The following is a 27992-nucleotide window of genomic DNA, read 5'->3' on the forward strand; positions in this document are numbered from 1 at the left end:
AAGGCTCTGCCTCCCATTCTACTCTTACAAACCCTAGGAACTACAAGTAAGCCTGCAGTCTGAGAGCGAAGCGCTCTATTGGGGTGATATGGTACTACGAGGTCCCTAAGATAAGATGGGACCTGATTATTCAAAACCTTATAAGTAAGAAGAAGAATTTTAAATTCTATTCTAGAATTAACAGGAAGCCAATGAAGAGAGGCCAATATGGGTGAGATATGCTCTCTCCTTCTAGTCCCCGTCAGCACTCTAGCTGCAGCATTTTGAATTAACTGAAGGCTTTTAGGGAACTTTTAGGACAACCTGATAATAATGAATTACAATAGTCCAGCCTAGAGGAAATAAATGCATGAATTAGTTTTTCAGCATCACTCTGAGACAAGACCTTTCTGATTTTAGAGATATTGCGTAAATGCAAAAAAGCAGTCCTACATATTTGTTTAATATGCGCTTTGAATGACATATCCTGATCAAAAATGACTCCAAGATTTCTCACAGTATTACTAGAGGTCAGGGTAATGCCATCCAGAGTAAGGATTTGGTTAGACACCATGTTTCTAAGATTTGTGGGGCCAAGTACAATAACTTCAGTTTTATCTGAGTTTAAAAGCAGGAAATTAGAGGTCATCCATGTCTTTATGTCTGTAAGACAATCCTGCAGTTTAGCTAATTGGTGTGTGTCCTCTGGCTTCATGGATAGATAAAGCTGGGTATCATCTGCGTAACAATGAAAATTTAAGCAATACCGTCTAATAATACTGCCTAAGGGAAGCATATATAAAGTGAATAAAATTGGTCCTAGCACAGAACCTTGTGGAACTCCATAATTAACTTAGTCTGTGAAGAAGATTCCCATTTACATGAACAAATTGTAATCTATTAGACAAATATGATTCAAACCACCGCAGCGCAGTGCCTTTAATACCTATGGCATGCTCTAATCTCTGTAATAAAATTTTATGGTCAACAGTATCAAAAGCAGCACTGAGGTCTAACAGAACAAGCACAGAGATGAGTCCACTGTCCGAGGCCATAAGAAGATCATTTGTAACCTTCACTAATGCTGTTTCTGTACTATGATGAATTCTAAAACCTGACTGAAACTCTTCAAATAGACCATTCCTCTGCAGATGATCAGTTAGCTGTTTTACAATTACCCTTTCAAGAATTTTTGAGAGAAAAGGAAGGTTGGAGATTGGCCTATAATTAGCTAAGATAGCTGGGTCAAGTGATGGCTTTTTAAGTAATGGTTTAATTACTGCCACCTTAAAAGCCTGTGGTACATAGCCAACTAACAAAGATAGATTGATCATATTTAAGATCGAAGCATTAAATAATGGTAGGGCTTCCTTGAGCAGCCTGGTAGGAATGGGGTCTAATAAACATGTTGATGGTTTGGATGAAGTAACTAATGAAAATAACTCAGACAGAACAATCGGAGAGAAAGAGTCTAACCAAATACCGGCATCACTGAAAGCAGCCAAAGATAACGATACATCTTTGGGATGGTTATGAGTAATTTTTTTCTCTAATAGTTAAAATTTTGTTAGCAAAGAAAGTCATGAACTCATTACTAGTTAAAGATAATGGAATACTCAGCTCAATAGAGCTCTGACTCTTTGTCAGCCTGGCTACAGTGCTGAAAAGAAACCTGGGTTGTTCTTATTTTCTTCAATTAGTGATGAGTAGAAAGATGTCCTAGCTTTACGGAGGGCTTTTTTATAGAGCAACAGACTCTTTTTCCAGGCTAAGTGAAGATCTTCTAAATTAGTGAGACGCCATTTCCTCTCCAACTTACGGGTTATCTGCTTTAAGCTACGAGTTTGAGAGTTATACCATGGAGTCAGACACTTCTGATTTAAAGCTCTCTTTTTCAGAGGAGCTACAGCATCCAAAGTTGTCTTCAATGAGGATGTAAAACTATTGACGAGATACTCTATCTCCCTTACAGAGTTTAGGTAGCTACTCTGCACTGTGTTGTTATATGGCATTAGAGAACATAAAGAAGGAATCATATCCTTAAACCTAGTTACAGCGCTTTCTGAAAGACTTCTAGTGTAATGAAACTTATTCCCTACTGCTGGGTAGTCCATCAGAGTAAATGTAAATGTTATTAAAAAAAATGATCAGACAGAAGGGAGTTTTCAGGGAATACTGTTAAGTCTTCTATTTCCATACCATAAGTCAGAACAAGATCTAAGATATGATTAAAGTGGTGGGTGGACTCATTTACTTTTTGAACAAAGCCAATAGAGTCTAATAATAGATTAAATGCAGTGTTGAGGCTGTCATTCTCAGCATCTGTGTGGATGTTAAAATCACCCACTATAATTATCTTATCTGAGCTAAGCACTAAGTCAGACAAAAGGTCTGAAAATTCACAGAGAAACTCACAGTAACGACCAGGTGGACGATAGATAATAACAAATAAAACTGGTTTTTGGGACTTCCAATTTGGATGGACAAGACTAAGAGACAAGCTTTCAAATGAATTAAAGCTCTGTCTGGGTTTTTGATTAATTAATAAGCTGGAATGGAAGATTGCTGCTAATCCACCGCCCCGGCCCGTGCTACGAGCATTCTGACAGTTAGTGTGACTCGGGGGTGTTGACTCATTTAAACTAACATATTCATCCTGCTGTAACCAGGTTTCTGTTAGGCAGAATAAATCAATATGTTGATCAATTATTATATCATTTACCAACAGGGACTTAGAAGAGAGAGACCTAATGTTTAATAGGCCACATTTAACTGTTTTAGTCTGTGGTGCAGTTGAAGGTGCTATATTATTTTTTCTTTTTGAATTTTTATGCTTAATAGATTTTTGCTGGTATTGGTAGTCTGGGAGCAGGCACCGTCTCTACGGGGATGGGGTAATGAGGGGATGGCAGGGGGAGAGAAGCTGCAGAGAGGTGTGTAAGACTACAACTCTGCTTCCTGGTCCCAACCCTGGATAGTCACGGTTTGGAGGATTTAAGAAAATTAGCCAGATTTCTAGAAATGAGAGCTGCTCCATCCAAAGTGGGATGGATGCCGTCTCTCCTAACAAGACCAGGTTTCCCCAGAAGCTTTGCCAATTATCTATGAAGCCCACCCTCATTTTTTGGACACCACTCAGACAGCCAGCAATTCAAGGAGAACATGCGGCTAAACATGTCACTCCCGGTCTGATTGGGGAGGGGCCCAGAGAAAACTACAGAGTCCGACATTGTTTTTGCAAAGTTACACACCGATTTAATGTTAATTTAGTGACCTCCGATTGGCGTAACCGGGTGTCATTACTGGCCGACGTGAATTACAATCTTACCAAATTTACGCTTAGCCTTAACCAGCAGTTTCAAATTTCCTTCAATGTCGCCTGCTCTGGCCCCCGGAAGACAATTGACTATGGTTGCTGGTGTCGCTAACTTCACATTTCTCAAAACAGAGTCGCCAATAACCAGAGTTGATCCTCGGCGGGTTGTCGTCGAGTGGGGAAAAACGGTTAGAGATGTGAACGGGTTGACGGTGTACACGGGGCTTCTGTTTAGGGCTACGCTTCCCTCCTCACAGTCACCCAGTCAGCCTGCTTTCCCGGCTGCTCGGGGATCTGCCAGGGGGGGAACTAACGGCGGCTAAGCTACCTTGGTCCGCACCGACTACAGGGGCCTGGCTAGCTGTAGAATTTTCCACGGTGCGGAGCCGAGTCTCCAATTCGCCCAGCCTGGCCTCCAAAGCTACGAATAAGCTACACTTATTACAAGTACCATTACTGCTAAAGGAGGCCGAGGAATAACTAAACATTTCACACCCCAGAGCAGAAAAGTGCGGGAGAGACAGGAGAAGCCGCCATGCTAAATCGGCTAAGAGCTAGTAGCTACGCTAAGCTAGCGGATTCCTAAAAACACGCAAAGTGAATAATGTGTAAATAATTTAGAGGTGATTCAGCAGAATGAGTGCTTTAGTAAGGCACGTAAAGATTACACTGGGAAACAAATCGTAATCTAGATAACTAGATCAATCTAACTGCGCAGATTAACAGTCTTCTCTTGTAGAGAAGACTAAACAGAAGCCAAAAAAAAGCTGGAGTTTTTTAACCTAACCAGACCCCTCCTACTGAGAGGCCGACGCTACAGGCTAGTGACTAAACAATAGCTCTAATAGCATCTATTGTGCTCTAGTTAGCATCCTCTAATGACAGGGCAGCTGTCCCCCCTAATGATGGGATGGAAGCCTACCCCTGATGGCTCCCTTGAAGACTCTCCTGATGACGTGAATGACTCATTACCAAGAACAAAAGACTGAACTGCTTTGACCTGAGTACCCCATTGTAAACAGGGGACAAAGAATGTCTGAGACCCCCTCCCCAGTTAAGGCTGGGTTTCAACTGTTTTACAAAGAATGCTTCCTTGACACCTCTCTCAAACCATTTCTTCTCTCTGGCTAAGATTTTAACTTCCTTGTCCTCAAACGTGTGGTTAGTGTCTTTCAGGTGGAGATGAACTGCAGACTGAGGTCCACTGGTGACCTCTCTGCGGTGCTGGTATAGCCTTTTGTGTAAAGGTTGCTTAGTCTCACCTATGTAGTGTTCATTATAGTTTTCCTGACATCTGATCGAATACACTACATTGCTCTGTTTGTAACTAGGGATCCTGTCCTTAGGGTGAACTAATTTCTGTCTCAAGGTGTTAACCGGTTTAAAGTAAACTGGGATTTTGTGCTGTCTGAAGATCATCTGTAGTTTTTCCCCTACTCCTGCTAAATAAGGGAGAGACACTCCTCTTCTTCTTCTCCGTCTCCTGTCTATCTGGTCTCTTTGTTTTCTGGGACTTCTGCACTTTGTCCAGGGACCATCGTGGGTACCCACATACTGTGAGGGCTTTCTGTACAAGTTGTTGTTCTTTAGCCCTTCCCTCTGCAGTTGTGGGCACCTGTAGGGCTCTGTGTTGAAGAGTCCTGATCACCCCGAGCTTGTGTTCAAGGGGGTGGTTTGAGCCAAAGAGCAGATATTGGTCAGTCCACTCACACTGAAGCGAAACGTCCTCACGTCAAGCAACCCAGTCCAGTCGAAGATTCAAGCTTCTCTACTATGGAAACCACCTGGACAACTGAGAGCCTACACAGAAAGATATACTCAACAAAAATATAAATGCAGCACTTTTGGGTTTTGCTCCCATTTGTATGAGATGAATTCAAAGATCTAAAACTTTTTCCACATACAAAATATCACCATTTCCCTCAAATATTGTTCACAAACCAGTCTAAATTTGTGATAGTGAGCACTTCTCCTTTGCTGAGATAATCCATCCCACCTCACAGGTGTGTGATTAGACACCATGATTAGTGCACAGGTGTGCCTTAGACTGCCTACAATAAAAGGCCACTCTGAAAGGTGCAGGTTTATGACACAGCACAATGCCACAGATGTCGCAAGATTTGAGGGAGCGTGCAATTGGCATGCTGACAGCAGGAATGTCAACCAGAGCTGTTGCTCATGTATTGAATGTTCATTTCTCTACCATAAGCCGTCTCCAAAGGCGATTCAGAGAATTTGTCAGTACATCCAACCAGCCTCACCAACCGCAGACACGTGTAACCACACCAGCCCAGGACCTCCACATCCAGCATGTTCACCTCCAAGATCGTCTGAGACCAGCCACTCAGACAGCTGCTGAAAACAATCGGTTGATAACCAAAGAATTTCTGCACAAACTGTCAAGAACCGTCTCAGGGAAGCTCATCTTGCATGCTCGTCGTCCTCATCGGGGTCTCGACCTGACTCCAGTTCGTCGTCGTAACGACTTGAGTGGGCAATGCTCACATTCGCTGGCGTTTGGCACCGGTGGAGAGGTGTTCTCTTCATGGATGAATCCCGGTTCACACTGTTCAGGGCAGATGGCAGACAGCGTGTGTGGCGTCGTGTGGATGAGCGGTTTTCTGATGTCAATGTTGTGGATCGAGTGGCCCATGGTGGCGGTGGGGTTATGGTATGGGCAGGCGTTTGTTATGGACAAACAACACAGGTGCATTTTATTGATGGCATTTGAATGCACAGAGATACCGTGACGGGATCCTGAGGCCCATTGTTGTGCCATACATCCAAGAACATCACCTCATGTTGCAGCAGGATAATGCACGGCCCATGTGGCAAGGATCTGTACACAATTCTTGGAAGCTGAAAATGTCCCAGTTCTTGCATGGCCGGCATACTCACCGGAAATGTCACCCATTGAGCATGTTTGGGATGCTCTGGACCGGCGTATACGACAGCGTGTACCAGTTCCTGCCAATATCCAGCAACTTCGCACAGCCATTGAAGAGGAGTGGATCAACATTCCACAGGCCACAATTGACAACCAGATCAACTCTATGCGAAGGAGATGTGTTGCACTGCATGAAGCAAATGGTGGTCACACCAGATACTGACTGGTATCCCCCCCCAATAAAACAAAACTGCACCTTTCAGAGTGGCCTTTTATTGTGGGCAGTCTAAGGCACACCTGTGCACTAATCATGGTGTCTAATCAGCATCTTGATATGGCACACCTGTGAGGTGGGATGGATTATCTCAGCAAAGGAGAAGTGCTCACTATCACAGATTTAGTCTGGTTTGTGAACAATATTTGAGGGAAATGGTGATATTGTGTATGTGGAAAAAGTTTTAGATCTTTGAGTTCATCTCATACAAAATGGGAGCAAAACCAAAAGTGTTGCATTTATATTTTTGTTGAGTGTATATATATATATATATATATATATATATATATAAAGCTGTTATATATCTTTTCGTCAGCTCTAAAACAATCTCTAGTCCAGCTGCTCATCAAAAAGAGCAATTTTGACCCAAATGTGTTGTCCAACTATAAACCCATCTCTGCCATTTGTTTCTAAAGTCTTCAAGAAAGTTGTCTATAACCAATTGCAGGCTTATATGGATTTTAATGAAATAGCTGAAAAGTTTCAACCTGGGAGCAAAACCAAAAGTGTTGCATTTATATTTTTGTTGAGTGTATAAGTGATCATTTTCTTATAGCCACAGTGAGGAACACAAAAATTTCCAGATCAAAGCCTCGCATAATTATGAAGCGAGCAAAGAAACGTTTTCAGTGGTAATTTTTCTGCATGATGTATAGGAGTTTGACTTGGGAGTGATGCTCCATATTACTGATGTTGAAAGTGCATGGACATTTTTCCATGATGGGTTTGCCAGCCTAGTAAATAAGCATGCCCCACTGAAACAGCATAGAGTGAAAGGACAAAATAATGTGTGGTTTAACAACGACTTATCAGATCTTTTACTTGAGAGAAATCAAGCTTGGGCTCAACCTAAAAAGTCAAAGCTTGATTCTGATTGGCTGAAGTTTAGGCATTTACAAAATTCCTTCACTGTGTGAAATTCGAAATGCTAAATCTGCATACTTTTTATCTGAACCCTCAAAGAACCTAAATAATCCTTCTAAATTTTGGAAAACAATAAAATCTTTAACTGAAGTGAGTAATGACAATGAGTTAGCATCTGCAATTATTATTGATAATGTCCAAATCACAGATAAAAAATAAATTTTAAATTGTTTCAACAAACATCTTGTAGCCTCTGGTTCCCTTTTTGATTCATTGCATCTATTGAATAACAGCTTATCTTTACTTTATAAATGTAATCAGTCAGTATCATCCGAACAATTTTGCTTCAAGGCAATAACAGCAGCTGAAGTCCAACAGGCCTTGATTGATCTGGATCCCAAAAAATCTCCAGTACTGGACAAGTTGGTGCAATATTTTCTTAAAATTGCTGTCAACCTAATAGCTCCCCCAATTACATATTTAATGAATTGATCGTTAGCAACAAACCAAATTCCAACTGTCTGGAAATCTGCCTATGTTCTTTCCCTTCTTAAGGTTGGAGATCCTACAAATTTAAACAACTATAGGCCAATTTCTAAATTGTCAGTTTTTGCCCAAACAATGGAATCTCTTGTAAGCATGCAATTAAAAGATTATGTAATGAACAAGAATATTTTAAATGAATATCAGTCGGGTTTTCAGAAACAACATAGTACAATAATATCTGCTGCCAAAGTAATAAATGACTTTATATCTGCCTTGGATGAGAAACAGCACTGTGCTGCTTTATTTATAGATCTATCAAAGGCCTTCGATACAGTGGACCATACTCTACTGCAGCAAAGCCTAAGTTCCATTAGCCTGTCTGAGCATACTGTAGGATGGTTCGATAATTATTTGTTAGGGAGGACACAAAGCATACAGGTTGATGGCTTAACATCATCAATTCATAGCATCTTTAAAGGAGCGCCTCAAGGTTCAGTTCTTGGGACACTTTTATTTATTGTTTATATAAATAACCTCTGCAATAATTTAGTAAATGTCAAGTATCATTAATATGCAGATGATACTGTCATTTATTCTTCTGGGCCTACATTGCAGCTTGCCATCACAACTCTACAGTCTGCCTTCAACACTTTGCAACTAAATTTGGCTTCTTTAAAACTGGCTGTGAACTCAAATAAAACTAAATTGATGACCTTCTCCAATAGTAAACCATCTGCAAATAGTGTTCTGACTACTTGCACACTATCAGGGTCAGTCATTGAGAAAGTGTCCCAGTATAAGTATTTGGGTTTCATAATTGATCAGTCTCTTTCTTTCATTCCACATGTTGAGGCGTTGGTCAAAAAATTTAAATTGAAGTTTGGGTTTTTCTCGAGAATTAGGTCTTGCCTCTCTTTTCAAACCAAGATGGAACTTGTGGATGCAACATTTTTGTGAGTCTTGGACTATGGAGACATATTCTACATGCATTCTACTGCTCAGTGTCTCCATGCCTTGGACACAGTGTTCCATGGAGCCCTGCGCTTCATCATCAACCTGAAGACTCTCACTCATCACTACGCTCTTTATTCTTGGGTTGGTTGGTTTTCTCTTTTCTTGCGCCGCTGGATCCAGTGGAACATTTTTATGGGGCGACTGTTTGTTGTGATTGGCGCTATATAAATAAAATTGATTTGATTTGATTTATAAGGCCGTGTTAGGTCTCCTTCTGTCTTACTTGTGCACATACCTGATACGAAAACTATGAGGACATATAATTTACGTTCACAGGACCTGTACGAGGTCTGTTAGAAAAGTATCCGACCTTTTTATTTTTTGCAAAAACCATATGGATTTGAATCACGTGTGATTGCATCAGCCAAGCTTGAACCTTCGCTCCGTCCCGATGCGCGAATTTCTCTGCACGTCTGTCTCAATGTGCCGAAAAAGTGCTGATGTCCACGTCTTCTGCAATTTCTGTGGAAGTCAGACGACGTCCCAGATCAACAAAGCCTTCACTTTGGAAATGAATGGCACATTCCACTGTTACAGGAGTTTTTTGTCATGGAAAGAGGAGCGGAGAAATTCGCGCGTCGGGACGGAGCCGCATGGCGCAAAGCAACGCCGTGATGAAGCCTCACAGGACATGTTCTGGCATGTCCAGCTCATTCACAATTTCTCGTATAGTCACACGACTGAAAAGCCACCGAAAGCCGTCTGAAAGCCATCTGAAAGCCGTCCTGTGAGACCAACACGGAGGTGCTTTTGTCCGTGCCATGAGCGGCTCTGTGGCACATCCCTCCGCTTCTCTTTCCATGACAGAAACTCCTGTAACAGTTGAATGTGCCGAAAAAGTGGTGATGTCCGTGTCTTCTGCCATTTCTTTGGAAGTCAGACCACGTCCCGGATCAACAAAGCCTTTACTTTGGAAATGATCTGGTTGTTTCAGCGGGGTTTCAGCCTGTCGATCGGCGCTCAGAGTGCGCCACGCTCTCAGATGCTGTGGGCGGTCTTTAAACTGGCTGGAGCACTCCTTAATCTGTGTAATCCCCATAAAATCGTCCCTGAAAGCCATCTGAATTTTCCGAATGGTGTCCACCTGGAGGTCTCTCACAGTTTCTGGAAAAATTTGATGCAGCAAAGCTCCAAATTGTTCAGACATTTTATTCGCAATAAAAACCCGACGAGAGGGGTGGACCACTGATCAGACAAAGCCTGCTCACAGGCGAATGATGGAACCGACAGGCGTGAAAAAACTCACGCATGCGCACAAAGGTTCAAGCTTGGCTGATGCAATCACACGTGATTCAAATCCATATGGTTTTTGCAAAAAATAAAAAGGTCGGATACTTTTCTAACAGACCTGGTATTTAATGTCTTTGCCTAAAGTCCACACTGATTTGGGCAAAAAGGCTTTTAACTTTGTTGCCCCATTTGCTTGGAATCAGCTTCAGGATGAGCTGCAACTTAAAGACTTGGTCTCTTTTAGTCATTTAAACATCTTTTAAAGGATCTGATGAATCAAAGGTCTGTCTGTCAATGTTTTCAGATGTTGATTATTTTAAAATGATGTATGAATGAATGAATGAAAATAGTTGTAGCAACAGGTGTAAGAGGCATTGGAGGCAGGGACGACATTACACGGTTTGCACACAGTTCCTACGTCATGCATCTAAATTTTGCACTGTGCGTGAAGGGGCCCTTAATGACACCATTTTTGTCACTCATGGTTAGTGGTTGTGTGAAGCCATTTATTGTCAAACAGCTGTGTTTTCTCTTTTTAAATACAACCCCAATTCCAATTAAGTTGGGACATTCTGTAAAGTGTAAATAAAAACAGAATACAATGATTTGCAAATCCTTTTGAACCTATATTCAGTTGAATACATCACAAAGACAAGCTATTTAATGTTCAAACTGATGTTTCAAAAAGTTGGGACGGGGTAACAAAAGACTACTCAAAGAACACCTGTTTGGAAAATTCCACAGGTGAACAGGTTAATTGGAAACAGGTGAGTGTCATGATTGGGTATAAAAGGAGCATCCCCAAAAGGCTCAGCTGTTCACAAGCAAAGATGGGGTGAGGATCACCACTTTGTGAACAACTGCATGGAAAAAAATAGTCCAACAGTTTAAGAACAATGGTTCTCAAAGTTGCCTGCAGTCCAGACCTGTCACCCATTGAAAATGTGTGGCGCATTATGAAGGCCAAAATTGTCGATGTCGTGGCAGTCCCTCTGGGTCAAGGATGACAGTCTTCACATATTGTCAGTAATGGGTCTGTAGGTGACTGATAAGGCCAATCCTAGCTTGGAAGGATCGGTGGCAGTGTGGGCATGTGGTTCCAGGAGGAAATGCATGTTGATGTATTTGTTGGCGCTCTTTGTTTTGTCTTCTTTTTTCTTCCAACTCTGTGGACCTTTTGGACTCAAAGGTCACCATTCCTTCTCTGATGGTGGTTCTCCAGAGAGGTCTGTTTCCTGCTATTTTCTCCCAGTTTGTGAAATCAATGTTGCATTTCTTTAGGTTTGCTTTCAAGACATCTTCGAAAGGCTTCTTTTGACCTCCTCTTGAACGCTTTCTGTCCTTGAGTTGGGAATAGAAGATCTGTTTGGGGAGGTGTTCATCAGGCATCCATACTACATGACCACTCCATCTTAGTTGGTTCTTAATGATGCAGGCTTTAATGCTGGTAGTGCACGCTTCTTGTAGTACACTGATGTTGGTTTTCCTGTCTTCCCAGCTGATGATGAGGATCTTCCAAAGAAAGTGTTGGTGAAATTTCTCACGTATTTTCAGGTGGTGACTATACAAAGTCCAGGTTTCAGATGCATAAAGGAGCAATGGTATAATGACAGCCTTATACACCATGAGTTTGGTTTCTTTCCAGAGGTCCCGATTGTCAAAGACTCTTGTTTGAAGTTTGCTGAAAGCTGTCCCTGCGCATTTCAGTCAATGTTGTATTTCATCACTAAGGTCAGCGTTTGCTGACAGGTGTTCCATCAAGTCGCATCATTGGTGGATTGTCAACACAGGGGTTGGGAGGCAGTTAGTAGAGCATCTGAGTCTTCTTGATGTTGATGCTCAGCCCAGGTTTTGTGTACACAAGATGGAGAGCATTCAGGATCTGTTGTAGATGTTTCTCACTGAGAGCCACTACACAGTTGTCGTCAGCATATTGAAATTCTAGCAGACTTCGCACTGTTGTCTTTGTCTTGCTTTTGAGGCAAACGAAGTTGAAAAGTTTGCAAATTTTATGGTCAACAGTATCAAAAGCAGCACTGAGGTCTAACAGAACAAGCACAGAGATGAGTCCACTGTCTGAGGCCATAAGAAGATAATTTGTAACCTTCACTAATGCTGTTTCTGTACTATGATGAATTCTAAAACCTGACTGAAACTCTTCAAATAGACCATTCCTCTGCAGATGATCAGTTAGCTGTTTTACAACTACCCTTTCAAGAATTTTTGAGAGAAAAGGAAGGTTGGAGATTGGCCTATAATTAGCTAAGCTGGGTCAAGTGATGGCTTTTTAAGTAATGGTTTAATTACTGCCACCTTAAAAGCCTGTGGTACATAGCCAACTAATAAAGATAGATTGATCATATTTAAGATCAAAGCATTAATTAATGGTAGGGCTTCCTTGACCAGCCTGGTAGGAATGGAGACATGTTGATGGTTTGGAGGAAGTAACTAATGAAAATAACTCAGACAGAACAATCGGAGAGAAAGAGTCTAACCAAATACCGGCATCACTGAAAGCAGCCAAAGATAACGATACGTCTTTGGGATGGTTATGAGTAATTTTTTCTCTAATAGTTAAAATTTTATTAGCAAAGAAAGTCATGAAGTCATTACTAGTTAAAGTTAAAGAAATACTCAGCTCAATAGAGCTCTGACTCTTTGTCAGCCTGGCTACAGTGCTGAAAAGAAACCTGGGGTTGTTCTTATTTTCGTCAATTAGTGATGGGTAGTAAGATGTCCAAGCTTTACGGAGGGCTTTTTTTTATAGAGCAACAGACTCTTTTTCCAGGCTAAGAGAAGATCTTCTAAATTAGTGAGACGCCATTTCCTCTCCAACTTACGGGTTATCTGCTTTAAGCTGCGAGTTTGTGAGTTATACCACGGAGTCAGGCACTTCTGATTTAAAGCTCTCTTTTTCAGAGGAGCTACAGCATCCAAAGTTGCCTTCAGTGAGGATGTAAAACTATTGATGAGATACTCTATCTCACTTACAGAGTTTAGGTAGCTACTCTGCACTGTGTTGGTATATGGCATTAGAGAACATAAAGAAGGAATCATATCCTTAAACCTAGTTACAGCGCTTTCTGAAAGACTTCTAGTGTAATGAAACTTATTCCCCACTGCTGGGTAGTCCATCAGAGTAAATGTAAATGTTATTAAGAAATGATCAGACAGAAGGGAGTTTTCAGGGAATACTGTTAAGTCTTCAATTTCCATACCATAAGTCAGAACAAGATCTAAGATATGATTAAAGTGTGTGGGTGGACTCATTTACATTTTGAGCAAAGCCAATTGAGTCTAATAATAGATTAAATGCAGTGTTGAGGCTGTCATTCTCAGCATCTGTGTGGATGTTAAAATCGCCCACTATAATTATCTTATCTGAGCTAAGCACTAAGTCAGACAAAAGGTCTGAAAATTCACAGAGAAACTCACAGTAACGAGTAGGTGGATGATAGATAATAACAAATAAAACTGGTTTTTGGGACTTCCAATTTGGATGGACAAGACTAAGAGTCAAGCTTTCAAATGAATTAAAGCTCTGTCTGGGTTTTTGATTAATTAATAAGCTGGAATGGAAGATTGCTGCTAATCCTCCGCCTCGGCCTGTGCTACGAGCGTTCTGGCAGTTAGTGTGACTCAGGGGTGTTGACTCATTTAAACTAACATATTCATCCTGCTGTAACCAGGTTTCTGTAAGGCAGAATAAATCAATATGTTGATCAATTATTATATCATTTACTAACAGGGACTTAGAAGAGAATAATATCAAACAGGTTTGATTTTCATTCGACCATACGATCGGCGATCAGGAGGCGGTCGTGAGATGTTAAATGCACTTGTTAGTCCATGTGCACTACACGATGCAGGACACGCGATTAACCTGAAACTCGGTCCAAAAAATTCATGCACGAATGAAAAATCATCTGAAAAAGGTCCAAAACTCACACAGTGTAAAGCCAACATTTATGTGTCAAGACAATATTGAGTGCATGTTTTACAACATGATAAAACGTGCGCACACCACAAAACTAATAATAAAAATAATAAAAATAATAAAATGAGCGCACATTCTCTCCACATGCAAAACATTTTGCGATGACACTTCCAGGGCTCCGTAAAAATGCCTGTTTTTACAAATAAAAAATGGACTATTTTACAAAAGCACATTTATCTGAAAACACCAACACATGACACATGTCACATTAACATGTTGGTTTACATAATGAATGACTGAACCAATCAGTGTTTAGCAGAGGCACTTTTACCCAGAATCCTTTGTGATCTGTCTGTGTTTGTTACAAAACCAAAGAATTAGTGCATCATTCAACATTAAAAGATATATGTTATATTTTAACTTTGTACAAATGACAGAATTGACATTAATGGAGTTATTCTATCAGTATTCACACCAAACCATAAGTCAGCATGACTTTATTTTTCAAGACCACCACCTGACCGGAGCATTGTGATTGGTAGAGAGCTGGGTTTTGTGGCTGTTCTCAGTGTGCTTCTGTGCTGTAGCCGTTTGTCGCTTTTGATGCTTCTAAAAGTGATTGTGGTGTAAAAACTCAAGTTCAGCTTGTTAGTTGTTGCAAATGTACCAGAGACAATACTGGAATTTATCAGTTATCTGTAAATTCTGATACATTTTTGGGTGGTTTATCGGTTATCTTTATCAAAGATAACTTTCAGTTATCTGATTGTTATCGAAGTTAATTTTTTGGTTATCTGTGCCCACCACTGGCTGCACAACATTTAGACAACCCTGTGAAATACTGAGAAAATATAGTTTAAATACTGGGAGAATTTAGTTTGGACAGATGAGACCAAAACTGAACTCTTTGGATGCCATAATGCACTCCATGTTTGTAGGTCAAATGGCCTCAAAAACATCAGACCAACAGTGAAGTCTGGAGGTGGAACATCATGGTGTGTGACTGTTTTTCAGCATTACTGGCAAACTTCATATAATTGAAGGAAGGATGAATGGAAAAACATACAGAGACATTCCTGATAAAAAAATCTACCAGGATGATGAAGATGAAACGAGGGTGGACATTTCAGAAAGACAATGAACCAAAACACACAGACAAGGAAACTTTCAACTGGTTTCACAGAATGAAAATAAAGCTGCTAGAATAGCCAGCCAATCACCTGACTGGAATCCAGGAGATAATCTATGAAATAACTAAAGGTCAGAATTCATAGAAGAGGTTCATGGAACGTTGAAGATTGAAGACTGTTTGTGTGGAATAACGGACCAAAATCACACTTGAGCAATGCATGTAATAATAATAATCATGCATTTTATTTATCGATGCCTTTCTTAGCACTCAGGGGCACAACACAGGATTAAAACCAAATAAAACACCAATAAAAACACATTAATACAGATAATAAATAATAATAATAATAAAAAAAAAACAGATTCAGGGAGTATAATTTGTCAGATAGTGACAGCAGTTTGATATAGATAGGTTTTGAGTTTGGATTTGAAAAGTGTGAGAGAGTTTATATTTCTGAGGATAGGTGGTTATGAGTTCCAGAGCTGGGGAGCAGAGCGGCTGAATGCTCTGCACGAGTGACTAGTTTCTCCATACAGGACCGTCCAGAAGCTTCATTACCAACAAAGTCTTTTGTACGATGTATTAAACAAATTTCAGGAAAGATCTTCAATACTTTTTCCTGGTGTCATTTCACATTATTACACATAATTTAATTTCTGTGCTTATTTGTTTTTGGTTCCTTTGTATGTGTGGATATCTTGGGTTGTTACCAAAATGTTCAATACTTATTTTACCCGTCGTATACCTCCCTGGGTTACAGAAAATCTTATTTGATTTTGTCTGACAAATGTCCATTTTATTTCATTGTATAAAGTCAGCTTTATAATTTGATTTGTATGGAGGGATAGGCTCCGCCCCCACCACAGTTGGTAATAGGCTCAGCAGAAGGATGCGTGAGTAAACGGGTTACAGAACATTCTGCCTCTGGTTGGTCAGGTGACTATAGCTCAAGTGGAAGAGCAAATGAGCTCCAAGCTAAACGTTCGGTGCTGAGACCTGTCTGTGGAAACGCCCTTGAGCAAAATGTTAAACCTGATTTTACTCCTGGTGCAAATCTGATTAAATTTTGTTTTTTAACTAAACTGGTGCAACTCACATATTTAAAGCTGTTGTCCTCAATGATGCTTAGCCTTTTATGTCATAAAAAGGATTTTCGTCAGCGCTCCTGTAATCTTGTTCCATAATATTCAAATAAAGCATTCACAACATTATGTTGCCAGTATGAGCAGAATTCAGCTCTTCTTTTCATTTTTTTTTTTTTTTATTTATATAGTGCCAAATCACAACAAAGTTGCCTCAAGGCGCTTCTTACAAGTAAGGTCTAACCCCCAGAGCAACAGTGGTAAGGATATGCTCCCTCTGAAGCCTTCGGCACTAATTTCACCGCCACTCTTTTCATGGCCAAATCTTCTGTCACAGTGGAATGTGCCGAAAAAGTGCTCATGTCCACCTCTTCCGCAATTTCTTGGACAGTCACACGACAGTCCCGCATCACCACAGCATTCACTTTGGAAATGATCTGGTCATTTCAGCATGTTGATGGCCGACTGGAGCGTGGCGCGCTGTCCACCGTTGTGCGGACGTCTTTAAACTGGTTGTACCGCTCCTTAATCTGTGTGATGCCCATAGGATCGTCACCGAAAACCATCTGAATCTTCCGAATGGTTTCCACCTGGCTATCGCCCAGTTTCTGGCAAAATTTGATGCAGTCACGGTGCTCCAGTCATTCCGCTATTTTCCTTACAATGAAAATCCGTGGAGCGGACTACACAGGTCCTCACACAAAGGCTGCTTGCCAGCAAATGACGCAATTGACAGGCGTGAAAAAATTCACGCATGCGCATGAAGGTTCAAGGTTGGTTTACGCAAGCACGCTTGATTCAAATCCATCAGGTTTTTGCAAAAAATAAAAAGGTCTGATACCTTTCTAACAGACCTCATTATGTGGTCAATCTTTCTGCTTCTTTTAGGATAAGGGATAAGGATAAGGATTTTATGTGGATGAGATTACCAGTAGTTATCGGCATGTATAACTGAGTATCATCAGCATAGCAGTGAAAGGTAATCCCAAAGCACAGCAATATGTGCCCAAGGGGTGCTATATAAAGGGAGAAAAGCAGGGGGCCTAAGACGGACCCCTGTATAGCCCCAAATTTAATGTCACTAAGGTTAGAGGTCGTATTATTGTGCAAACACAGTAAGAATGACTGGTCAAGTATGACGTCAACCATGCAAGGGCACTCCCAGTAATCCCAAAATGATATTCCAGCCTATCCAATATGATGATCCACGGTATCAAACGCAGCACTGAGCTCTAACAGCACAAGAACCACAGTGGTGTCTGAATCCATTGCAAACATCATTGCAGTGATCATTGCAATGATCAATCCATTGCAAAGATCATTCACCACTTTAGTGAGAGCCGTCTCTGTGGAATGATATTTTCTTAAAGCAGACTGCAGTGACTCAAAGAGATTATTCTCAGTAAGACAGTCCATGAGCTGCCATGAAACCACTTTTTCCAGAATTTTAGTGCAAAATGATAGATTGGATATTGGCAGATAGTTTTTCAGTACACTAGGGTCAAGATTAGGTTTCTTAAGTAATGGTTTAATCACTGCATATTTGAAACGTTTAGGAACAGATCCAGAAATTAAAGAAAGATTAATCATTTCCAGCACAGTCGGCCCAAGAGTGGGCCACACGTCCTCAAACAGTTTTGTTGGTATAGGATCAAATAAACAGGTTGTGCTTTTTGTTCATGGTACAAGTGTCGTCAGCATGCCGAGAGAGATACTCTCAAATTCTGTAAATCTTGGTAATACCTCAATAATGGCACCCACCTCAATAGCAGGGTATAGTGGCTGGGTTGAGGAATGCTGGGATATGTTTAACCTAATGTCTTCTATTTTCTTGTTAAAGTAATCCAGGAAATCTTGTGCTGTAAAAGGACAGCAAAATACAGGTGGTTGTCCATCAATAAGTGTTGCCACCGTGTGGAACAAGAACTTAGAGTTATGCTTGTTTTTGTTGATCAAATCAGAGTAATAGGTTCACTTTGTAGCCAGTAATGCATGCTTATAGTCTAAGATAGCATCACACCACGCAAGGTGGAATACTTCTAATTTTGAACTATGCATTTCCATTCTAGACCTTTTGCCTTATGCTTGAGGTCACGTAGGTAATCACTGAACCAAGGTGACTGTTTTTTGGGGGGGAGCAACTTTAACAAAGGTGGCGCAATTATGTTGAGTGTAATTTTGAGCACTGAGTTTAAACTATCCACAAGACTGTCTACTGATTGGGTATTTGCCAAATGTGAAGCTAAGATATGAGGGAGTCTGGCTTGGAGTTCAGTCTTAGTTGAGAAGTTGATGCATTGCCGTTGTGATATATAAAGTTGGTCCACAAAACACAGCAGCGAAACTGTAAACCTAATAAGTGAGTGATCAGAGACCACTGATGTAAGAGGCATGAGGTCAACATTCATGACAGCAATACCACATGCGAGAACCAAATCCAGGGTATTTCCACTAATGTGTGTCGAGTTCCAAATGCATTGTTGAAATCCTAATGCATCCACAATTTCCATAAATGATTTGCAGAAGGGATCAGAAGGCTTATTTATATGAATGTTAAAGTCAACTTCAACTTTCAACTTTTTTCTTATATAGCACCAAATTGTAAGGCAAGGCCATACAATAATTATGAAAAACCCCAACGGTCAAAACGACCCCCTATAAGCAAGCACTTGGCCACAGTGGGAAGGAAAAACTCCCTTTTAACAGGAAGAAACCTCCAGCAGAACCAGGCTCAGGGAGGGGCAGTCTTCTGCTGAGACTGGTTGGGGCTGAGGGAAAGAACCAGGAAAAAGACATGCCGAGAAGGGGGGCAGAGATCGATCACTAATGATTAAATGCAGAGTGATGCATACGGAGCAAAAAGAGAAAGAAACAGTGCATCATGGGAACCCCCCCACAGTCTACGTCTAAAGCAACATAACCAAGGGATGGTCCAGGGGCACCCGATCCAGCCCTAACTATAAGCCTTAGCAAAAAGGAAAGTTTTAAGCCTAATCTTAAAAGTAGAGAGGGTATCTGTCTCCCTGATCTGAATTGGGAGCTGGTTCCACAGGAGAGGAGCCTGAAAGCTGAAGGCTCTGCCTCCCATTCTACTCTTACAAACCCTAGGAACTACAAGTAAGCCCACAGTCTGAGAGCGAAGCGCTCTAATGGGGTAATATGATACTACGAGGTCCCTAAGATAAGATGGGACCTGATTATTCAAAACCTTATAAGTAAGAAGAAGAATTTTAAATTATATTCTAGAATTAACAGGAAGCCAATGAAGAGAGGCCAACATGGGTGAGATATGCTCTCTCCTGCTAGTCCCCATCAGTACTCTAGCTGCAGCATTCTGAACCAACTGAATTACAATAGTCCAGCCTAGAGGAAATAAATGCATGAATTAGTTTTTCAGCATCACTCTGAGACAAGACCTTTCTGATTTTAGAGATATTGCGTAAATGCAAAAAGGCAGTCCTACATATTTGTTTAATATGCGCTTTGAATGACATATCCTGATCAAAAATGACTCCAAGATTTCTCACAGTATTACTAGAGATCAGGGAAATGCCATCCAGAGTAACGATCTGGTTAGACACCATGCTTCTAAGATTTGTGGGGCCAAGTACAATAACTTCAGTTTTATCTGAGTTTAAAAGCAGGAAATTAGGGTCATTCCATGTCTTTATGTCTGTAAGACAATCCTGCAGTTTAGCTAATTGGTGTGTATCCTCTGGCTTCATGGATAGATAAAGCTGGGTATCATCTGCGTAACCATGAACATTTAAGCAATACCGTCTAATAATACTGCCTAAGGGAAGCATGTATAAAGTGAATAAAATTGGTCCTCGCACAGAACCTTGTGGAACTCCATAATTAACTTTAGTCTGTGAAGAAGATTCCCCATTTACATGAACAAACTGTAATCTATTAGACAAATATGATTCAAACCACCGCAGCGCAGTGCCTTTAATACCTATGACATGCTCTAATCTCTGTAATAAAATTTTATGGTCAACAGTATCAAAAGCAGCACTGAGGTCCAACAGAACAAGCACAGAGATAAGTCCACTGTCCGAAGCCATAAGAAGATCATTTGTAACCTTCACTAATGCTGTTTCTGTACTATGATGAATTCTAAAACCTGACTGAAACTCTTCAAATAGACCATTCCTCTGCAGGTGATCAGTTAGCTGTTTTACAACTACCCTCTCAAGAATCTTTGAGAGAAAAGGAAGGTTGGAGATTGGCCTATAATTAGCTAAGATAGCTGGGTCAAGTGATGGCTTTTTAAGTAATGGTTTAATTACTGCCACCTTTAAGGACTGTGGTACATAACCAACTAACAAAGATAGATTGATCATATTAAGATTGAAGCATTAAATAATGGTAGGGCTTCCTTGAGCAGCCTGGCAGGAATGGGGTCTAATAAACATGTTGATGGTTTGGATGAAGTAACTAATGAAAATAACTCAGACCGAACAATCGGAAGAGAAAGAGGTCTAACCAAATACCGGCATCCCTGAAGCAGCCAAGATAACGATACATCTTTGGATGGTTATGAGTAATTTTTTTCTCTAATAGTCAACATTTTGTTAGCAAAGAAAGTCATGAAGTCATTACTAGTTAAAGTTAATGGAATACTCAGCTCAATAGAGCTCTGACTCTTTGTCAGCCTGGCTACCAGTGCTGAAAAGAAACTGGGGTTGTTCTTATTTTCTTCAATTAGTGATGAGTAGAAAGATGTCCTAGCTTTACGGAGGGCTTTTTTATAGAGCAACCAACTCTTTTTCCAGGCTAAGTGAAGATCTTCTAAATTAGTGAGACGCCATTTCCTCTCCAACTTACGGGTTATCTGCTTTAAGCTATGAGTTTGTGAGTTATACCACGGAGTCAGACACTTCTGATTTAAAGCTCTCTTTTTCAGAGGAGCTACAGCATCCCAAAGTTGTCTTCAATGAGGATGTAAAACTATTGACGAGATACTCTAACTCCCTTACAGAGTTTAGGTAGCTACTCTGCTCTGTGTTGGTATATGACATTAGAGAACATAAAGAAGGAATCATATCCTTAAACCTAGTTACAGCGCTTTCTGAAAGACTTCTAGTGTAATGAAACTTATTCCCCACTGCTGGGTAGTCAATCAGGGTAAATGTAAATGTTATTAAAAAATGATCAGACAGAAGGGAGTTTTCAGGGAATACTGTTAAGTCTTCTATTTCCATACCATAAGTCAGAACAAGATCTAAAATATGATTAAAGTGGTGGGTGGACTCATTTACTTTTTGAGCAAAGCCGATAGAGTCTAATAATAGATTAAATGCAGTGTTGAGGCTGTTATTCTCAGCATCTGTGTGGATGTTAAATCGCCCCACTATAATTATCTATCTGAGCTAAGCACTAAGTCAGACCAAAGGTCTGAAAATTCACAGAGAAACTCACAGTAACGACAGGTGGACGATAGATAATAACAAATAAAACTGGTTTTTGGGGACTTCCAATTTGGATGGACAAGACTAAGAGACAAGCTTTCAAATGAATTAAAGCTCTGTCTAGGTTTTTGATTAATTAATAAGCTGGAATGGAAGATTGCTGCTAATCCTCCGCCCCGGCCCGTGCTACGAGCATTCTGACAGTTAGTGTGACTCGGGGGTGTTGACTCATTTAAACTAACATATTCATCCTGCTGTAACCAGGTTTTCTGTTAGGCAGAATAAATCAATACGTTGATCAATTATTATATCATTTACCAACAGGGACTTAGCAGAAAGAGACCTAATGTTTAATAGACCACATTTAACTGTTTAGTCTGTGGTGCAATTGAAGGTGCTATATTATTTTTTCTTTTTGAATTTTTATGCTTAAATAGATTTTTGCTGGTTATTGGTGGTCTGGGAGCAGGCACCGTCTCTACGGGGATGGGGTAATGAGGGGATGGCAGGGTGAGAGAAGCTGCAGAGAGGTGTATAAGACCACAGCTCTGCCTCCTGGTCCCAACGCTAGACAGTCACAGTTTGGAGGATCCAAAAAAATTGCCAGATTCTAGAAATGAGAGCTGCTCCCTCTAAAGTGGGATGGATGCCGTCTCTCCTAACAAGACCAGGGAGGGGCCCAGAGAAAACTACAGAGTCCGACATTGTTTTTGCAAAGTTACACACCGATTTAATGTTAATTTTAGTGACCTCCGATTGGCGTAACCGAGTGTCATTACTGCCGACGTGAATTACAATCTTACCAAATTATGCTTAGCCTTAGCCAGCAATTTCAAATGTCCTTCGATGTCGCCTGCTCTGGCCCCCGGAAGACAATTGACAATGGTTGCTGGTGTCGCTAACTTCACATTTCTCAAAACAGAGTCGCCAATAACCAGAGTTTGATCCTCGGCGAGTGTATCGTCGAGTGGGGAAAAACGGTTAGAGATGTGAACGGGTTGACGGTGTACACGGGGCTTCTGTTTAGGGCTACGCTTCCTCCTCACAGTCACCCAGTCAGCCTGCTTTCCCGACCCTGCACGGGATCTGCCAGGGGGGGAACTAACGGCGGCTAAGCTACCTTGGTCCGCACCAACTACAGGGGCCTGGCTAGCTGTAGAATTTTCCACGGTGCGGAGCCGAGCCTCCAATTCGCCCAGCCTGGCTTCCAAAGCTACGAATAAGCTGCACTTATTACAAGTACCGTTACTGCTAAAGGAGGCCGAGGAATAACTAAACATTTCACACCCAGAGCAGAAAAGTACGGGAGAGACAGGAGAAGCCGCCATGCTAAATCAGCTAAGAGCTAGTAGCTGCGCTAAGCTAGCGGATTCCCAAAAACACACAAAGTGAATAATGTGCAAATAATCCAGAGGTGATTCAGCAGAAGGAGTGCCCCAATCAAGGCACCAACAGGCCATGAAGCAGCACAGGCAACGCACGACAACAGCGAACGCACGACAACGGTGCTAAATAAAATAAAAATTTAAAAATAAAACAAAAGCGTAGCAAGCTAGTTAGCTTGCCAACGCTAATGAAAGTTAGCTGATAAAAGTGCTCCGTCGCGATGTTTCGACCGTTAGAGGTCTTCCTTAGGCGTTGGAGCACAGTAAAAAAGTTAAAAAAAGTAAAAAGGTAAAAAAGTAAAAAAGTCTTGAAAAAGACTGTTAGTTCAAGTCCAAAGCAGCAGGTAGCAGTCTCTGTGTAAACAGTCCCAACAGAGACCCAAAATTCAATGATCAGAATGTTATCTGCACTCATTGACAGGTTCGAGATGAATGCACCAAATTCATCTAAGAATTCAGAATATGGGCCAGGAGGCCTATATACAGTGACAAAGTAATACGACTGATTTTTATTCTTCTGACCTTGGCAATGTGTAATATCCTGAGCAGAGCAGAGAATCAGATGCTCAAATGAGTTATATTTGTGACCCCCAACAGCTAATAAGCTAAACCTAGATTTAGAAATAAGAGCAAGACCCCCATCTTGCTTCGTATCATGAGGTGACGTGACTAAATGTATATGCTGGTGGGCAGGCCTCATTTAAGGGGAGGACAGCTGTAGGTTTAAGCCAGGTTTCACATCACCCAATCATATCTAAGTGATGATCAATAATTAGATCATTAATCAACAATGATTTTGAGGATAGTGATCTTATATTAATGAGACCCAAACTAAGGACCTCAGTGGGGTTGACAGTTGGACTGTTTGAGTTTAGGGGTGGTTCCAGAGTAGCATATATAAGATGCCTAGAAGTAGGTTTAGGTTTGAGACATTCCATGCGGGTTGTAGGTAGCAGACACGAAATCTTTGATCTTGCTGGACAACCACTGGGCCATCCTCAATTTCAACATCATTCAATGTAGTAACATGTATTAAGTTTGCAAAGCTTATCCCTCTATGATTTTTATGGATATGTCTGTGGAAGAAGGCCACAGTCTCACCTTGTTGAATTTTCCTCCCTGGTAGATAAACTGCACTATCACCATAGTGGATTTTCTGCATTAATTTCCCCACTAAGCTAATGGATTCCACAGCCACATTTGTCATAAACCTTGCCGGGTCTCTAATCACCTGCTCCGTGTCCTGCTGTAAATTCCTAATGTTATCCTCCCTGTAGAGTTCTATATATGTTTGCAGACAAGATGGCGGCGCCTTCCCCAGTTGGTTGGAGGCCGTCCGGCATCAGCAAGCCATGGCGGCCCCAGAATGAAGGCCACTTATCAATAAAGCTAAAGCCTTGCTGTCTACAAAATTGCGCCAGGCACCTATTTAATGATGCCAGCCTGCTAAATACCTCATCATTACCCCAAGAGAGGAAGGGACCACAGACTATTAATTGATGCCGACACATCTTTCTGGCAAGGTCACAAGTCCTCTCTATGTCCATTTTTGTGACCTCTGAGTGCTTCATCCTGACGTCATTGGTGCCAACGTGAATAACTATGTGACTATATCTCATGTCATGTTCCTTAGTCTGTCTTCCCTTCTGCAGCGTCAGCACCCTTAGATGGGAGGCAGTGTCAGGAGCTCTGGCCCCAGGAATACATTTAACGTCAGCCGGCATCTCTAACCTGACTTTGCGGGTGATCGAATCCCCTATCACTAAAGTCTGGTGTTTCGGCCTGGAGCCAGGAGTGGAAGTCACCCGTGGGCTCAGAGAATTCACATCAGGCAAATCCAAGGAGGAGAACCCAATCACAGTTTGCAGTGGCGAATGTGATCGGAGTACCACAACCGGGCACCAAGCCCTACGGGGCTTCCTCTGCCTAACTGCAGTCCGAAAGCCATCCAGGATTTACGGAGGGTATTCACCTTATTCAGCCCCGCCCACTTTTACAACAGAGGCATTTCCGTTTTCTCTTAGGACTTCCGGTGAGCGGTGTATTTCAGTATAGAACAATGGAAGATATTACATGGTAGAAACAAAAGACCTTTTTGAAAAGCAAAAAGGGATCGACTCTGGTTCACCCATGGGTCATAACAGAGTGGGAAGATGACATGAAAACGTGGCCCTTGATTATTTTTTAACTACTTTGTGTTGTCACTCGGCATGGACGGTTTGGCTATGAGGAACTACGAGCTCCGCGCCGTACAACGGTGCGGAGCTCGTATAAAAGCACAATCAAGTTAAAATACTACCCAACAAATAGTACCACCGTAATGCCAATATGACATTTCAATTTCAATTTTCAATTTATTTTCATTTATATAGCACCAAATCACAACAGAGTTGCCTCAAAGCACTTCACACAGGTAAGGTCTAACCTTACCAACCCCCAGAGCAACAGTGGTAAGGAAAAACTCTGAGGAAGAAACCTCAAGCAAACCAGACTCAAAGGGGTGACCCTCTGCTTGGGCCATGCTACAAAACATAAATTACAGAACAATTAACATAACGTTAATATAGGTATGGTGTTATTTCATGCAGTGCTTGGTTGTATCAAACATCTAAAAATGAGTAAATAAGATAGCAGCTAAAGCTACAAACACAGCTTACCCATTTATCTCACTAGCATCCGCCTTTGCTTCTTCAACGGTGCGTTGTAGTCCAACCATTTCTCCGGTTAAAGATCTGGTGGTGTGGGTTTTTTCTCCATAAAATAAAAAGAACAGACATTGGGATGTTTGGGTGGATTTTTCAAATTCAGCGCCTTTAGCCAACATCGGCGATCCTCGTCTTTCAATGGAGGAGGGAACACAGCACTCAGATTTCAACTTCCCATGTTCAAAACATCGTTCTGAAAGCAATAGTTTCCTCTTCTTCCAGTTGTTGTGGCACCCACAAACTGAACAATTAATGCTGCTCATGTTTGGACACTTATAGCGTACTGTGTTCCCACGTGGCTAATCATGAGACGCAGTGGCAAACTGGAAGTTATTGGACAAAATGGAGCTGCCCACCCTGACCTGCTGAATAAGGTGAATAAAGTCGTGTACTTTGTGCACTAAGAAATTCAAGAGTATCACCAAGCAAGCACAAGCTAACCAATAATGAATAACCTAACCGCTCCTAAGCCTCATACAGGATTCACACAGAAGTAAATAAATGAGGTAAAATTCACAGCAGTTACACTGAAAAAGTAACAGAAGTATTAGACTTGTAGGAACAGCTTAAAAAAAAACTCCTATGAGTAAGCCACTCCTAAGATTAACACACGAGTAAAGTAGTAAGGTAAAATTACACGAAAAAATTAGAAGTATTATGCCGCGTTCACACCAGGCGCGACGCGAGCCACAGGTTGCCATGTAATCCCTATGGAACAACGCGTTTTAGCGCCAAGCCACACAGCGCGACGCGATGGATGCGAATGAAGCGATGCGAGTGAAGCGATTTTGAGTGATTGGCGCATTTGTGGCACGATGTCGCGTTGCCCTCCGCCCCAAGTTGAAAAATCTGAACTTTTTCATCTTGTCGCGCCGCGATTACCAATCAGGGACTGAATATGTAGTGACGTGGATATGTCTGGAGTTTGACTGAAGACGTGAACATGTCTTGTCTCTGGTAGCAGCCTGTGAGCAGGACTTATGTTTCTTTTGTCCTTTATTTCACAATTATGACAGAGTTTTTGGAGCGACCAGCGGCCCCGCAGCAGCGGGAGTGGAGTTTCTTTCTCTTTTTATTTTACATGCACGCATGAGCAAATCATCCATGGAGATTATTTTACTTATTAACTACATAGAAGTATAATAAAACAAATGGTGACTGGTTTCTAATCACAGTTATGGCAGAGTTTTTTGGGGAAGAGTGAGCTGCATCCTCACAGCAAGCAGCGGAGTTTCTTTCTTTTTTTTTTGTATTGTTTACATGTGCACGTGTGAATGGGACAGGAGGTCCTCAAACTGGCTCCTGCAGAGGCGGAAGGACCGCTGAAAGCTGCCGTCATCCAGACGCAGCTCCTGCAGCAAATAATGATACTCCCCGAATTGGGAATGTCTCATGATGTTTGTCAGCTTTCCACAACAACTCGCTCCGTGTGATCAAGGTCTGTCATGTTAACTTGACTGACAACCGGAGCCGGCGAGCGGAATGGAAGCTCCTCCTATTTGACGACACACCGGGCTATGGTGGTGCGTCCGTCACCACGCGACCCCTGCGAATTTGTGGCATCTGATCGCGCCAGGTGTGAACGCGGCATTAAAGAACAGGAAGGGGGGGGTCAAACTAGCTCACGCAAACTAACCGCGAGTTAAAATGCTAGCCACTCCTAAGATTTGCACAGGAGTAAAATAATGACCTAAAATTCATAGCAGTTATACTGAAAAACTAATAGAAGTATTAAACAGGTAAAACATAAAAAAATAAAAAAACAGAGATAAAATAACGGTGGGGGGGGGGGGGTCGACTTAGCTAGCAAAAGCTAACCACTAGCAAATGCTAACCCCTTGCGATTCACAACAGGACTGTCGTTAGATAAGATTCAGAGTAGATACATTTAACAACCAAAAAAGTGCTAAATAGAATAAAAGAAACATATACAACCATATGAAGTTCAGAAGAGCATCACAATAGCAAATAATCCACTGGAAGCCACTGGTTCGGTGGCTGGGAAGTGGCTCTGTAAGAGTCCCAAACAAGCCTAAATTTTCTGAAAACAATTTAGGATTTTGACCCACAGAGATTAAAAAGAAGCAACAAGATGCCAAAACACACTTTCTGCAGCAATGTGAAAGAAGATGTGAATGTTTTGAACCCACAAAGGTCCACGTTGGTCAATGTCAGAATCATGGAGCTGAAGAATCGCAGTCGACCTTCATTTGCTTCTCAAAGTGTCCAAATTCTGTGTAAAATTGTAGCAGAAACAAAAGTGTTGGACCGAGCTGCCAATCAAAGG

The 27992-nt window shown here is 41.4% G+C and overlaps 1 long non-coding RNA gene across 1 annotated transcript; it reads right to left on the reverse strand.

The window, feature by feature from the left end:
- Nucleotides 1–11052: 11052 nt before the first annotated feature.
- Nucleotides 11053–26573, reverse strand: LOC117509366. The gene is made up of 3 exons (XR_004560391.1): nucleotides 26561–26573; nucleotides 22649–22653; nucleotides 11053–11214 (listed from the first exon to the last, which is right to left on the reverse strand). It is a non-coding gene; the product is annotated as an uncharacterized LOC117509366 (long non-coding RNA).
- Between the last annotated feature and the right edge of the window lie 1419 nt (nucleotides 26574–27992).

The sequence above is a fragment of the Thalassophryne amazonica genome, chromosome 4, assembly GCF_902500255.1.
Source record: "Thalassophryne amazonica chromosome 4, fThaAma1.1, whole genome shotgun sequence".
NCBI classification, from domain to species: Eukaryota; Metazoa; Chordata; class Actinopteri; order Batrachoidiformes; family Batrachoididae; genus Thalassophryne; species Thalassophryne amazonica.